The sequence below is a fragment of the Musca vetustissima genome, unplaced genomic scaffold, assembly GCF_032173495.1.
Source record: "Musca vetustissima isolate MV318-11 ecotype Yass unplaced genomic scaffold, APGP_CSIRO_Mvet_v1 utg137930, whole genome shotgun sequence".
Classification (NCBI taxonomy): Eukaryota; Metazoa; Arthropoda; class Insecta; order Diptera; family Muscidae; genus Musca; species Musca vetustissima.
The window spans coordinates 18,600-34,694 of record NW_026888097.1 but is presented as its reverse complement, the minus strand read 5'-3'; the positions used below and the strand labels follow the sequence as shown (position 1 = coordinate 34,694).

The 16,095-nt window shown below is 27.8% G+C and overlaps 1 protein-coding gene across 1 annotated transcript in view; it reads right to left on the bottom strand.

Moving 5' to 3' along the window:
• Positions 1-16,095, bottom strand: part of LOC133335919 (uncharacterized) — a gene marked incomplete at its 5' end in the record, with an annotated part of 47,200 nt that overhangs the window by 14,806 nt on the left and 16,299 nt on the right. The gene's annotated exons all lie outside the window — the stretch shown is intronic.

Here is a 16,095-nt window from a genome sequence, read left to right as displayed (position 1 = left end):
GAATATGCCAACAAAAAACTAAGGGAACTGATGAGGATCAGTGGTGAGATCCGAATTTATAGTCTTCCCGGCCTTATCCCTCGGCGGAAAATGCCATACATTCCCCACTAATAAATAGTTGTTCACTCCTCCTTTACAAATTATATGGGGTATTTGTTAGAATGTGTGCATATATTGGAAAGTATATTCCATTGAAAACACAATACGCTAAATTACATTCACTTTGACTGGACAATGGGAGATAAATAGTATGTGAAAAGTTGCATCCTAAAAGGACAAACCCTGATAATGAATAATATGCCAGCATAGCATTGGGGCTTTAAAATTTGCTAAAATCAGAATATACGGTAATATGGGAAATATTCCAAACCGAGAATTTGTATAGAAATATTTTTGGAGAATGTGTTCTATTTTGGAGAATGTGTTCTATATGGAAATGTCGAAAATTTATCGGTTTAGTTAAATGTGGAATTATCACTACGTGGAGCTACATATTTTAAGGATTTTTGTAAGGCTAATTTACTCCGAATAATGAAAATCGGTGGCACTGTTATATGAGACCTATCCAAAACATGGACGTTTATATCATATTTCAATGTCTAAAAACGATTTCTAAATTATGACTTTAATATTGAGAGCTTTATCGGAATGTCAGTAGACAGACATGCGGATATTGCCCAGAAGATAACATATCCTGTACGCGACAATCCAAATACGTTTTAGAGGTTTGTAAACAGGGATGAATTCAATACCATTCCAATGGATGGTTGCAAACAAAAAATGATTTTCCACATCATTCTAACATTCGTGGTACCGAAGGCTGTTTATAATTAAAAATTTAAAATATCTCCATCGAAGGATGATCAGAACAAGATCATAAAACAATCCTTCGTTGGATGAAATGGAATGGAAAATAAATATCAAGTTTTACCAATTTTATACCCTACACAACTATGTTATAAGGATGTTATAGCTTTGTGTGGACCCACAAATTTTTTAATGCCGCCAAATATTGGTCCTTGATACACATTTTAGTATAACGATTGTCATATATCGATTAGCTAAGTCGATCTAGCTATGTGAGTCCATCTGTCCGTTATAATTTGTAAACACAGTACTGGTCACAGTTATGGGCCAATTGTTGCGAAATCTTGCACGTAGGACGACATCTGACCAATGAATTGATCGGTTTATATTTAAAGGGAACAAATTGACCAAAAATTTTATTTTGGTCTGTTTTTTTGTGACCTAAACACCACGAAATTTTTTACGAGGAAGGGTATAGTGAAAAAGAATACACATAAATGATTTTATAAACATCGGTCAATATTTAGCTGGACAAATAAACCCAGACTTTTATGTGAAAAATTAAAAAAAACTTTGAATTCTATGGCGTATATATTTACTACTGAGGAGGCACAGATCCGATATGTTTATAGTTCACTCTAGAGGAGTGGTTGACCTTTAAATTGACTCCAATTATGCTGACGTATGCACTCGGATGTGGAAGTTTTACGTAAATATTTACAGGGGTTTACCAATTCGGGTAATGTTTTGTATTCCCGTTTATGGTCAAAGACGAAGCGTATACTTTTCGTTAATGATCCGTATAAGATGGACCAAAACAAACATTTTTAATCACTGTAGAGAGCTCATTAATACTAGAATGACTTTTTTAAAATGATTTATTCTAGTTCAGTGGTAGTTGTGTAGGATATCATATGGTCGGCCCGTGTGACTATACTGCTCCGCTCAGTCTTTTTTTGGGAAAATTAATCTCCCAATGATATTTTAACTAAAAGTAATTTTAAAGTGGGTACAATCGGAGTGCACCCGTGAGGAGGGATGTCACAGGGACCACGTCAAATGTTAATTTTACAAGAGACATCGTAGACAGAAGAGCTCATTGGAACTTTACAAAAAATAACAAAGTTTTTCTTCATAAGAACTAAAATAAAATCTTTCACACTAGATTTGCGGAGTTGACAAATTTGACTCAAATATGTGCCAATCGAAAACACATAGAGTTTTTGGTGCACCAATTATAAAAAATAGTCGAATATGTAAATGGAAGCCATACGTAAATCTGAATCGATTTAGATTAGACTCATCTATGTAAAATATCGCCTCAATCGGACAAACGGAACGTAATTAGCCTATTATATGGGAAATATATATGGGACCTACATCTTCACAATATGAATCGATTTGAATAAAACCTACCACATCGCATTCCAGACTTAATTTTGAACTATGTGACAAATTTCGCGTAATTTTGTGCACATGACATCGGTCGAAAATATACATATGTGAATTTTAACCGATTGCGATATAAGGTGGATTCTTGGCAATCATATAAATTAGTCATTAACTAGTACATATGTACATTTGTTTGATTCAAAATGAAATAAAAGCAATGTTTAAATATTTTGCAATCTCCGATGTCAATAAAAATTTACATTTTTATTATTTTCCCACATAGATTTTTTCAACCATTGTAAGATTGGAAAAAATAATTAAAATTTTAATTCTCATACCAATTGTTTATAAATATTTTATTATTTGTTTCTTGATTTTATTTTTATTGTTACTATTTTTTTTTAGTTTATAAAAATTCGTGCAAACACATAAATACAAAAATGATCACATTTAATTAATTAAAAAATAAAAAAAAACTACATACAAAACAGAAAAAGTGCAATTTTACAAACAGTGGTGCTAGTTGTTAAACATTCAAAATTAAAAAAAAGAAAAAAAACACAAAAAACTATATTACAGAAATTAGTTGGTTAAGATTAATAAAAAAACTAACAAATATTAATTATAAAAAATAAACAAAACATACGTTTAGTACAATGTTTAAAATAAAATGTAAATTTAAAATTACAAATTAACTATATATATAGATTTAAAAAATAGTTAAGTAATAGAGCTGTGTTAAAAAAAACATACAAACAATAGCACACACAAGTTTACAAAGATTTGGAACTGAATTTAAATATATTTATTTTATTATTTATTATTATATAAAATGTTTGGTCCTATGGACAGATTTTGGTTTAAGAATATGATTTCTAATCATTGTGCTCTAAATATATATTTTTTAATTTCAAATTAAATCATAACATAAGCCTCAAAATAAAAAAAAAAAAATCTGACGTAATTTCTGATAATAACAAAAAAATATTTTTTTTTAATTTAAATTTTTAATTGAAAAACAAAAATATTTTTTTATATTAAAATCTGAACTCTTGTTTTTTTATAAAAATAATAAAGTACAATCTAAAATATATTTACGAAAAATTATATATTTTAAATATATATATATATATATATATATATATTTTAAATTTTTTAACCAAACAAATTAATTGTATATTAAATAATTTGTTCATAATTAAAAATATATTAATAAATTTTGATTATAAAAAATAAATTTTTTTAATTGAATATTTTTATTTTTATTTTAGAATATGCTCATTCAAAAGAATTAATTAAAAAAATATATTTTTATTTAAAAACATATATTAAGAATATAAATATTTAATTAAAAATAATTAATTAGTATTTTTAAAATTAAAATTGCAATCTTGGAATTTGTTTTACTATTTTTGAATTATAAAATTAATTAATATTTCAAAAGTATAAAAATTAATTTTGGATTAAGAAATTTAATGAATATTTTCTTAATAAAATACTAATTAAATAAATGTTTAATTTAAAAATAAAAAATTAAGTATTTAAAATTATAAAATTTAATTAAAAATGTTAAAAAAGAAATATTTTAAATTAAAAATTAAACTAGGTAGTTTTATATGGAAATATAATTATCAAATTTTTCTACATTAAAAAAAATAATTTATTAAAAAAGCTATTACCATGTTTTTATTAAATAAAATATTTGTTTTAATATTAATTAAATTTAAAATAATTAAACACGAATAAAAAATAATATTATTATTTTTTAATTAATTTAATTAATTGTTTAGAAAAAAATAGTAAATATTCAAAAATATTTTTTTGTATTTATTATTTCTGTTTTGAAAATGTAAATATACATAATTTGAAGAAAATATATTTTTTCATTCATTTAAAAATGGAAGAATATTTTTTATGCGAAAATAATAAAAAAATTAAAATTAACAAAAATATAATAAACATTAATTTTAAAAATATTTATAAAAACTATAATATGTATTTTATAAATATATAAAATATGTATTGCTTTTCAACTTCATGATTGTATAATTAATTTAAAAAAATATTTTTTATTTATAAATATGTATTTTTATTTTTCAAATTTTTAAAAAATTTTAATAAAATAAAATAAAATTTTTAATATATATTTAGTAAAATGTATAAAATAATTATAACTGATATTTAAAACAAAAAAAAAATTATATATTTTAAGGGTTTAAGTTTAAGATTTATCATAAAGTAAAATTTTATCCTGTTCCCCGAAAAATTGTCATTTAAAAAAATTCAAAAATGTTCAGTTCCAAAAAATTCGTATTGACTTTTGTGTGCGGTTGTATGTTTGTTTGTAATAAATAAATTAAATAGTTTTTATATATAGAGAGAGTTAAGATTAGTTTAGTTTTAATTATATATTGTTATTGTATTATAGAATAAGACAAATAGAGTAATAGTAGTAGTTGGTGTAATTGTGGTGGTTGGGTGGTATTGGTGCTGTTTTGTGCTTAGTAGTTGTGGTGGTAGTATTTTTTTACTGACTATTATTATTATTATTGGTAGTTGGTGGTAGTGGTGATTTGGAATCTGATTCTAATGTTTGTGCTCGAGATGATTGTGCGGTGGTGGTGGAATTTTCTATTGATTCTGGTGGTGGTGGGGGTGTTGCTGTTGTTATTGGTGGCGCTACAACTATCGTAGATGCTGAACTATTGCCACCACTATTATCTCCAACGACAATGACTGCCTCAATGCCGTCATCATCATCGCCATCATCACCTTCGTCATTATCACCATCATACGAAGCGTCATCGTTATTATCTTCCTCTCTGTGAATTAATTTTTTGGTGGTGGTGTTGGGTGGAGGATACAATCAATTCAATTTTGAGAAATCAATTGAAGACACAGAAAATTTTGATTTTTGGGTTAGATTTTTTAGTTTATTGTTGTTGGTTTTTTATTTATATGATTATTTTTTGTTGTTAAGCCTATATGTATGTTTGACAAATTTCTTTGACATTTGATGTTTGGTGAGATCAACACAGCAATTTTTTGTAATTATTTATATACTACTAGGTATGTATGTATGGTTGTTTTTGTATATAAGGACACATAACATTGAGTAGTGACGTTTATACACACATTTATATATTTGTTTATATGTAATTATGAAGATGTGTATGTATATACAGTGGTGGCCACAGAATTAAAACATTTACTGTGGTAAACATTTTTTGATCAGCCCTCGATTCGTTTGAAGTATTTTTGAAAATTTTTTAATTCAGAACACTTCGATATACTGCACTTAAGAGATTTAGTGTGGAAATGGAAAATTATTTCATGCAATTTTTCCATAAATAACGGTTTTTATGAAAATACATCGACTTTGAAGTGGCCATATAATTAAAACATTGTGTAATTTTTTACTTTACTGCATTTTTTTTTAATATTTTTTAAAAAAGCTCTTTAATTTAGTTAAATTATGTAAACTAAGCACCGATAAAATCATTTACTGATAAAAATTTTTGAAAAAAATCTGTAAAATCTATCAAAATTGCCAACAATTTGTACAGTACACCTAACATTCAGAAAATCACCTTTATTATAGAAAATAAAGGTCCGAATGCACCAGAAATTGCTAGAATTAGTAAAAAACAATAAATAATTCTCAAAATAAATAAATATTTGAAATAAAAACTCAAAAAATGGGAATTAACCTAAAGGAACGATTCAATTTCAATAGCCTTTACTGAAGAAGGCCGGAATATTTTTGCAGTATGTGAGGAAATATCGATTGATATTGGCATTTATTACATCAAATCGATTGTTCGAGTAGTACAGAATATATTTTATCAAAAAATATACCAGTCACAACAGAAAGAACAGAGATCAATGCCTATGTTGACGAGTAAAAGATTCCGCCACACAGCAGCATTTTTGATGCTCAACACAAGACTTTAAATATTTGTCAAATTGTAAAATTTTTCTTTCTTTTAGGCTAAAATAGATTAAATGGGCATTATTCTCTCCAAAAAATATTATTTTGGAAAAATATTGTCATGTTCAATAGATTTGAAGGGTCAAGAGTTAACCATCAAACATGCTGCTGTGTACCAGAAACGTTTTCTCGTCAACATAGGTGTTGATCTCTGTTCGTTCTGTTGTGACTGATAAATTTTTTGATTAAATATATTCTGTACTACTCGAACAATCGATTTGATATAATAAATACCAATATCAATCGATATTTTCTCACATACTGCAAAAATATTCCGGCCTTCTTCAGTAAAGGCTATTGAAATTGAATCGTTCCTTTAGGTTAATTCCCATTTTTTGAGTTTTTATTTCAAATATTTATTTATTTTGAGAATTATTTATTGTTTTTTACTAATTCTAGCAATTTCTGGTGCATTCGGACCTTTATTTTCTATAATAAAGGTGATTTTCTGAATGTTAGGTGTACTGTACAAATTGTTGGCAATTTTGATAGATTTTACAGATTTTTTTCAAAAATTTTTATCAGTAAATGATTTTATCGGTGCTTAGTTTACATAATTTAACTAAATTAAAGAGCTTTTTTAAAAAATATTAAAAAAAAAATGCAGTAAAGTAAAAAATTACACAATGTTTTAATTATATGGCCACTTCAAAGTCGATGTATTTTCATAAAAACCGTTATTTATGGAAAAATTGCATGAAATAATTTTCCATTTCCACACTAAATCTCTTAAGTGCAGTATATCGAAGTGTTCTGAATTAAAAAATTTTCAAAAATACTTCAAACGAATCGAGGGCTGATCAAAAAATGTTTACCACAGTAAATGTTTTAATTCTGTGGCCACCACTGTATATCTCACACAATATGTAGAGGCAGGCAATGGGTTAAAAAGGGTGAAGGGGGAGCAATGAGGTTACTTATCTCTTTAGCAGGATTTTTTACTTTTTTGGTTTTCAAAGAAAAAAATAATCGTTACTTCAGAAGATTTTTTTCTATAGAAACAAATAATCCACAATTTAAGAGAATTTTTCATATAAAAAAATAAATAAAATTCCTAGGAGGATTTTTTCAGTTTAGAAAGAATTTGTTTTATATAAAAATAAATTAATCCTCAGTTTAGGATATTTTTTTTATAGAAAAAAAAAATTAATCCACATATGTCACATGCCATATGACATATGTGACATATGTCATATGACATATGTGGCATTTCATATGTCATATGACATATGTGATATGTCATATGACATGTGGCATTTCATATGACATGTGTCACATGACATATCAGATATAGAAAAAATAATAATATAAAGTCGAGAAGGATTTTTTCCAATAGAAAAATATTAACCCTCAAATCCGAAGGTTTTTTTTTAGAAAAAAATTAATCATCAGAGTAAGGATGTTTTTTCTATAAAAAAATACACAGCTCTGTAGGATTTTCTATATAGAAAAAAATTAATCCACTTCGAGGAGGATTTTTTTCTATAGAGAAAAAATATAATAAAGTCAAGGAGAGTTTTTATTTTTTATAGAAGAATATTAATCATCATAAAAAATTTATCCACAGCTCAAGAGGATGTTTTCTACAAAAGAAAAAATATATAATTCTTACTACAGGATTTTTTTATAGAAAAAGGTATTCCTCAGTTCTGGCGGATTTTTTCTTTGGGGAAAAAATGTTTCTCCGTGGAAGAATTTTTTTTATTAAAAAAAATCGCATTTTTGAAAGACTTTTGGAAAATATTCCTTAGTTCAGGAGGATTTTTTTCTATAGACAGGATTTTTTTTCTATAGAAAAAATAATCCTCAGTTGAACCGATTTCAATAATACTTCAAAGACAACATTTTAGACCCACTTCGGCACGCTGTATAAAATTTCGTCACAATCGGACATTCTTAGCGTATTCGGTGCACTATTATTTTGATAAAATCGGGCGAAACTATATATGGGAGCTGTATCTAAATCTTAACCGATATCAATGAAACTTAAGACTTGGAATTATCTCTAAATCTGAACGATTTCAATAATACTTTCCAGACAACATTCAAGACAACATTCAGTCTGACAAACTTTGGCGCTTTGGTGCACCATTTCGATGAAATCGGCCTAAAATATATGTGGGAGCTATATCTAAATCTGAAACGATTTCCAGCAAATTTAACACACATACATTCTAGACTTAGTTCGCTGTACAAAATGTCATGATGAATATATGAGCTATATCTAATTCTAAACCGATTTCCAGAAAACTCAACTCAAATTATTCGATACCCAATTCGATACGACATACAAAGTTTGGTTGAAATTAGATTAATCGCTCGCTTCTTATGAGTCCTACAAAATTTTCCGAATTTTGATACTTTGTGTGGGAGGTGCCTGATGAAGTGGATCCATGGGTCCTATATTCGAAAATTATGAAGGATTGGTTAAAATGTTGGGATGTAAAACCTATAGGTCCCACCTTCAAACTTGTTTTATGACGACGTACAAAATTTTGGTTGAAATCAGACACTTCATTCGCTCCATATTGGATTTATTTTTAAATTGTTAAACCTATGTAGCGGAGGTACCAGTTATATTACGATGGACACAATTTGGATCAAATAGAAAAATCTATTAGCTTCAAATTGAATTTATACATTTCTGAAAATGTAGACCTGTCGTGGGGGAGGTACTACAAATAGTGGACCTATGGGTCACATCTTCGCAGAGGATTTAGGTGTGGTCAAAATATTTGAATGTAATCGGATACTCCATTAGGTGGTGGATATTGGTTTTCAAAAAAAAAATCCTCTAGAGCAGATGATATTTTTTTCTATAGAATAAAATCTTCTAGAACATAGGACACATTTTTTTCTATACAAAAAATCCTCCAGAACAGAGGATGCATTTTTTTATACTAACAAATCCTTCAGAACTAAGGATTATTTTTTTCTATAGGAAACAACCTCTAGAAAAATCCTCCTGAACAGAGGATAATTTTTGTCTATAGAAAAAAAGAATTTTTTTTCTACAGAAAAAATCCTACTGAACTGAGAATTAATTTTTCCTAAGCAGATATATATTTTTTTAATAGGAAAAATCATCTTAAACACCTCTAGAAAAAAAAATAGTTATTACTGGATATATTTTGTCTATAAAGAAATATTCTTCAGAATTCAGGAAATTTTTTCCCCAAATAAAAAAATCTCTTCAACTGAGGATTACATTTCTTTCTATACGAAAAAAATCTCCTGAATTCAGATTTTTTATTTTAAGGATTATTTTTTTCTATATAAATAAACTCGTAATGAACAGGGAATTATTATTTCTATAGAAAAAAAAAATCCTGCTGAATTAAGGATTATTATTTTTGAAGAAAAAATCTTCCTGAAATGAGGACTAATTGTTTCCCGTTAAAAAAATGATTTTTTTCCAAATATCCCTAGAGCTTTACTTTATAATTATATGTATGTCTGTTTGTATATATGTATAATAGTTTTTTTCTATATAACAATTTTCGCTATATAAGCTATAAATGTAAATATATGTATGTATGAAAATATGTTCACAATTTCAGTTACATCCTGATTGAGGTTATGAGGTTGTTTTAGTAGTAGTAATATTTGTAGTGGTGGTGGTGTTGGTTTATTTGAAATTTATATATATAGGTACTAACGGTTCATTCTCTTATCGGAAAAATATCAAAAAAATTGCTTCATTACCTTTTGTCGGGTTTTATATATAAAAAAAATTTAGTAAAAAATTATTTCAAAATTTTATCGAAAAATATTTTTTTTCATTCAAAATTATTTATTCGCTCTCAACAAGCTAACTCTCTTCCACTCTCTCTCTCGAGATTTTTTGTAAATGTATTTATAAGAGATCCTAGTTCTATGTGGTTGTATAAGTGTGTGTGTTTGTGTTTGAGTTTCTGATAATTTTTTATTCCTGAAAAAGGGAAGAAGACTGCCGGTCCTTTCAAACTTCTTTGACCGGACTGCACAGCATATAGGGTGGACTACGTGTAGTTGGTGTGGCTGTTGTTGCCGTCGATGAATTTGACGAATTATCTGTTGTCGATGTTGTTGCTGTCGTGGTTGTTGTAGTTGCTGTTGTCGATGTTGTCATCACTAGCATGGGAATTGTGTTGTTGTAATCATAATCATGATTATCAATAATATTTGTTGGTGTGGTAATCGTTGTTGTTGTCGTAGTGGGCGATGAATCTTTAGAAGATTTCTCAAATTTTCCTAAGAGCAAAGGACTAATGTGGATTATTTTACTGGGTCGACGGCCGGTAACTAAAAGGCTGGAGGGCATTTAAAAACAAAACACACGCACACACACATATGCAGGCATACGCAAAATGCATACAAGGGGGAATTGAGGTGTCAGAAGAAGTAGAAGAATTGGAAGTCAGACAAAATAAGTTGTGTTGATTCAGCAAAAAGGGGAGGAGGGCAGAGGCACGCACACACATTACATCGTTGAGACACCACATATTTTTTAAATATTATTGTAATTTTTTTAATAAAAAATCCATAAAAATAAATTAGTTTTATTTTTTTTGGTGGGCACAGAAAATAACACATGAAGAATAAAAAGAAAAATACAGAGAAAGTAAATTAATTGATTAACAACAACACAACAACAATATTCATTAGTAGGAGGAGAGGTTGGAGTTTATTTTGAAGTAAAAAAAATTAAAATAGAAAAATATATATTTTATAAAAAATATATAAATAAATATTAAAGAAAAAGTTAAGGAAAAAATATTTGAAAAAAAAATCATTCTAAAATATCTGTGTTGCAGTATTTTTCTGTTACAATAGTAGAAGGAAGTGTGTATTGAAAAAGGAGCGTAGAAAAAGATATATAAAAAATTAAGAATAAAACAAACCATAAAAGGAGGAAAATTCAGCAAAATATTTTTTCTCAGTGTACTATATATTTCGGTGTGTGTTTATATATTATGATGTATTATTACGAAAGCCCTCAAATAATTATTATTTTTTCTTTGTACGTTGAAATATTTTGTATGTATTTTGAAATATTTGCTTACATAAGCTCTTGTGTGGCGTATTCTTAATATGAGCACAAGCAAAATGCGTATACGCCACACTGGTTAGTTTCCTATTAAAATTACTTATACGTAGGATGAATTTTGGTGATGTTTCGTTTGTATGTAGTTTTTTGGAATGTGTAAGTGCATTTATAATTGCTATATGGACGGAACACAAGTTATATATGGATATTTTTTTGTGTACGAATGTGTGCTTTGTTAAACACAAGTTCACAATTAGTAATTAAGAGAATATTACCAATATAATACCGATTATATAAATATAAAAATTCATGGAGAGTTATAGGAGAATATTGAGATAAATTTCTGTCTAATTCACAGTGAGAAAAAAATTTAACATTAATATAATATCTGTAAAACATGCGAAGTTTTAAACATATTCACAACGATGAAAATACTTTGGACCCATAAACTCGAATTTTATTCACTATGGAGATATAATCTTTATTCAAAATTATAAACGGATCAGTTTTTCTTCAGACATTTACGGAAGATATTATATATAAAAAGCCCACGTATTCTTTTGAAAATATGATATATAGTTTTACGGACTCATAGGACATCTAAAATGTATAAGATGTTCAAGGTATGCAAGATATTATTTAATAGCAGATTCAAAGAGGAGTTTCGGTATACGGAAGATACAAAAGTGCTTTATATGATCTTATCTTTTTGATAAGCAAATAAAAAGGATATATTAAAATTCATAAAATAATAATTTCTATGGTCAAAAATTGTATCCTTTTTTGGGGTTATGAAATGTTCAACTTGTTTGCAAAATTTGGTAGAGGAGAAAACTATTTATATAATTTTGAATACAACATGTTTCTTCGATCGGTCAAGAAATGTACTATGGATTTCGTGAAACTTTCTCATGAGATTTTCAGCGGTCTATTAATAAATAGCGATTGAGGAATGCCTTGTTCCATTTCAGTGGATCGATACACTATCAAATATTACGATTCAAAATATTATAACGACAAAATCTATACTAATAAAAGAGTAAAGTGATTGACTGACTGACTGATTTAACGATTCATCAACGCCCAGACGAAACGGCTGAAGCTAGAATCTTGAAATTTTGGGTGATGGTCACTCTTGGTCCAAAGGTGACAGATAAGGCTGGGTTTTTGGAAATTCGTACTAGAATGGTACGAAAAGTACTAAATGTGATACCATTTGTATTTGGCAAACCGGTGGAGCTAGAACTCTGAAATTTGGGTTGGTGGTCGTTGATTGACTGTAGGATAGATGTACTAAAGTGTTTTTGGAAATTCGAACTATAACTATCCGAAAAGTACGAAAATGTACTAAATTTGGTAAAATTTCGTAGCATGCGAATGAATTGAGCTAAAAACTTGAAATTTGGAATGTAAAATAACGTTGAGAAGTAGGGTCGATATGAGGAGAGTTTGGAAAGCGTGTACTCATGTGTACGAAAAGTACTATATGGTACTATATTTGGTACAAATTTGATTTGGAGGTACAAATCGAGCTGGGATCCTGAAAATTGAAATCAACATTACCGTCGGAGTGTAGGATTGGGATATGTACATAGTTTTGGAAATTTTTACTTATGTGTACAAAAAGTACTAAATCGTACTATAATTGGTACAATTTGGATTTGGGTAAAGCGATAGAGCTGGAACAATGAAGTTTGGAGTTAGGATCATTGTAGGGATGTAGGATTAGGGCCAAGATTCAGTTTATGACATTTTTAAATTTATCTATTTAGAAGTAGAAGTTCAGGTTCATTTTGTGTCAGCTTATATGGGTGTTTTTTGCCCCTGGTAGGTTCCTTTCCGGGTTAGTATATAGTGTCAGAATCAGACAGAACTTCACCCCATTCAATTTTTTACAGAAAAATCTCTAATGGCATTTGTCTGATGGACGTACATGTATCCGCTTATAAGTTTTCAAAGTGAATATGGGAAATTTTGTCAGTTCTAGTTTCGAGAATTTTATGTACCAGTTTTTATAGGCCTGCCAGATTGAAATTAATGTTGTTTTATCGATATCAACAGATTTAATGAAATGCAAAATTCGCGTAAAGAATCTCCGAACTTTAATTAGGCACCTTATTATTGCTTAAAATTATATCGTTTTAAATATTTTCTTGAGAGACTTTGTAACATGACATTAAACAATCTTTGTCGTATACTTAATGCATTCCGGAGAAAAATAAAATACGTAACATGGTCCAACTTTTTACAATACTTATACGTCACAAAAATAGTTTTCATAAAAAATATCTGCATGTTCTTGAATAGAATTTTTTAAGATTTATTTGATCTGGTGACTTGCAAAAAAAATTGAAACTGAATGAGGGTAGGGGTATATGAGGGATAATTTGATTTTTGTTTTGCCTATTTCGACCTCGTAGATATATCTGAAGTAGACCGCTGAGAAACCATCTCGATCTAAAGAAAGTGAATAGGGCGATAGAAATGAAGGCAGTGGGATCTCAAATAAGCAGGGGAAAGCATGCGAGTTAATGTAGGGAGAGGCGTGAGGTCAAAAAATTTAAAAAAATTCTATAAAAAGACTAGTCAAGGTTCAGGATATTACATTTTTTTAAAGCAATACATCATGTAGGTTGTGAATCGTCGACATAAATGTATCTATTTAAAAGTTCTGGTCCAGTTTGTGGTCAAAAATTATATGTGTGTTTTTGCCCTGGTAGTTTCCTTTCCGGGTTAGTATATATTTTCAGAATCAGGCAGAGTTTCTCCCGATTCTATTTTTTACAGAGAAATCTCTAATAGTGTTTACCCGATGAACGTACAATAATTGTATCCGTTTATAAGTGGCCAAAATGAATATGGAAAATTTTGTCAGTTCTAGATTAGGGAATTTTATGTACCAGTTTTTAAAGGACTACCAGAAATTAAGTTTGCTTTATCGATATCTACATATATAATGTCTTTTTTCAGTGCATTCTAAATGCAAAAATCGATATACAATTATGGAGGCTTTAATGTTCTTGGTATAAAATAATTTTTGCAAATATAGTTTGAAGAAAATGTCAAATAACTTTCCAAGCTAAAATATAGCATTTTAAAATTTCGAATAAGTTTTAAGAACAATAAATGTCTTTTATATAAAGAAACTGCAAACTTGACATATGAAATAAAAAATTATTGGCGTATACTTAATTGATTTTAGAGAAAACTTATATGTGAAACTAATACGCAACATGTTACGGCTATTTATAATACTTATACGTGACAATGCATTTTAAACAGATTTATGAAGAGTTTTCATAGATTTTTTGACACATTTTAGATATTATAAATTAAGGTATGTTTTATGGAGAACTATCAGAGTTATATATGGCTACTATGTAAGTATGGATGTTTAGTCAACGAATATTTGTACTATGGGTATTAGGTTTATTGGCGTTTTTGAAAGAACTCTCAGATCAAAAATCGGGTATTTATTTCATAAGAATATTTAGAGGACTATCTGACTTGTAAAATAATGTTATTATAGAGTCTCTAACATTAGTTAATTGAGCATCTTATCTTTTTTTAAAATAGAAACTGAGCCCCGCAATAGTCTTGGATTTTGATATTAAAATCAATTTGCGTATACTTAATAAATTTATGAGAAAAATCCATACGCAACATGGGAAGACAAATAATATTACTTATACGTCACAAAAGCATAAAACAATATTAAAACTTTTACAACGATTTTTTTTACCGTTTTGAGGACTTTTCCTAATCTGCATGAACATTATTGCAATATATTTTAATATATCTTTAAACTACGACATCAATATATAATTAAGAATAATTATAGTAGACTATTAAATACCATTTCTAAAGATCTCTATTGTTATTGTACGGATATTTAAATGTTTCAAATATTTTTTAATATATTGTCAATAATGATTCAGATCGGAAATAGATCATTTTACGAATTTTTAATATTTTTTAAGAATATATCGAACACTCTCAGAGTCTCTGTATTTTAATTTGTCTATTTTTTTTAAAAATTCCTTACACTCAAGCCATTTTAGATATTTTTTTGAGAAACTGTGATCTTTGGCGTATACTTAATAAATGTCAGAGAAAAATAATATATATAAAACTGATACATATTTACCTATTTTTAATACTTATACGTCACACTTATTTTTCATTTGAAATTTTTTCTATTCCTACAAGATTTAGGGTGTAATATGAAAATTATGATATTTTAATTAAGATTTAATCATATTTCATTTTTCCTGAAAGAATAATATTAGGGAATATTTAGGGGACTATCAGATCTGTAAACATTGATTTCTTGAGAAGTATATGAACTAAAACTAACGCTAATATTTAAATACTGTTTTTTAATTGATTGTGTATACTAAATAAATCAATATTGATAAATCATACGCAATCTTGTACTACTATTAATATAACTTATACGCCATTAAGGGCCTAAAACATTGTATGGATAATTTCTTTGCTATTTTTCAGGATTTTTTCAATCTAAGGTTCCTTATAGCCCTCCATGAAATTTATTTCCCTATCAAATTGGTAATATTCTCAAAAATTCGGAACATAAGACAAGTGTATGATGAGTGAAATATATGTTAATGAGACAAAAGACATTTTTTGGTATTTAATAGACAAATACACAAAAATTTGTAGGACAAATACAGACTTAAATTAATTAACTTAAAAATAATGGTAATAATAATATCCGTTGCTTCCGACGAAAATTTCGAATAGGTAAATAAATGTTAATGCTTAAAAGCTACGTTAATTTTTAGTAATTGTTATTTTTTAGTCTTGTTGGTTAGTTATTCAAAAAGGGGGTTATTTATAATATTAGTAATATAAT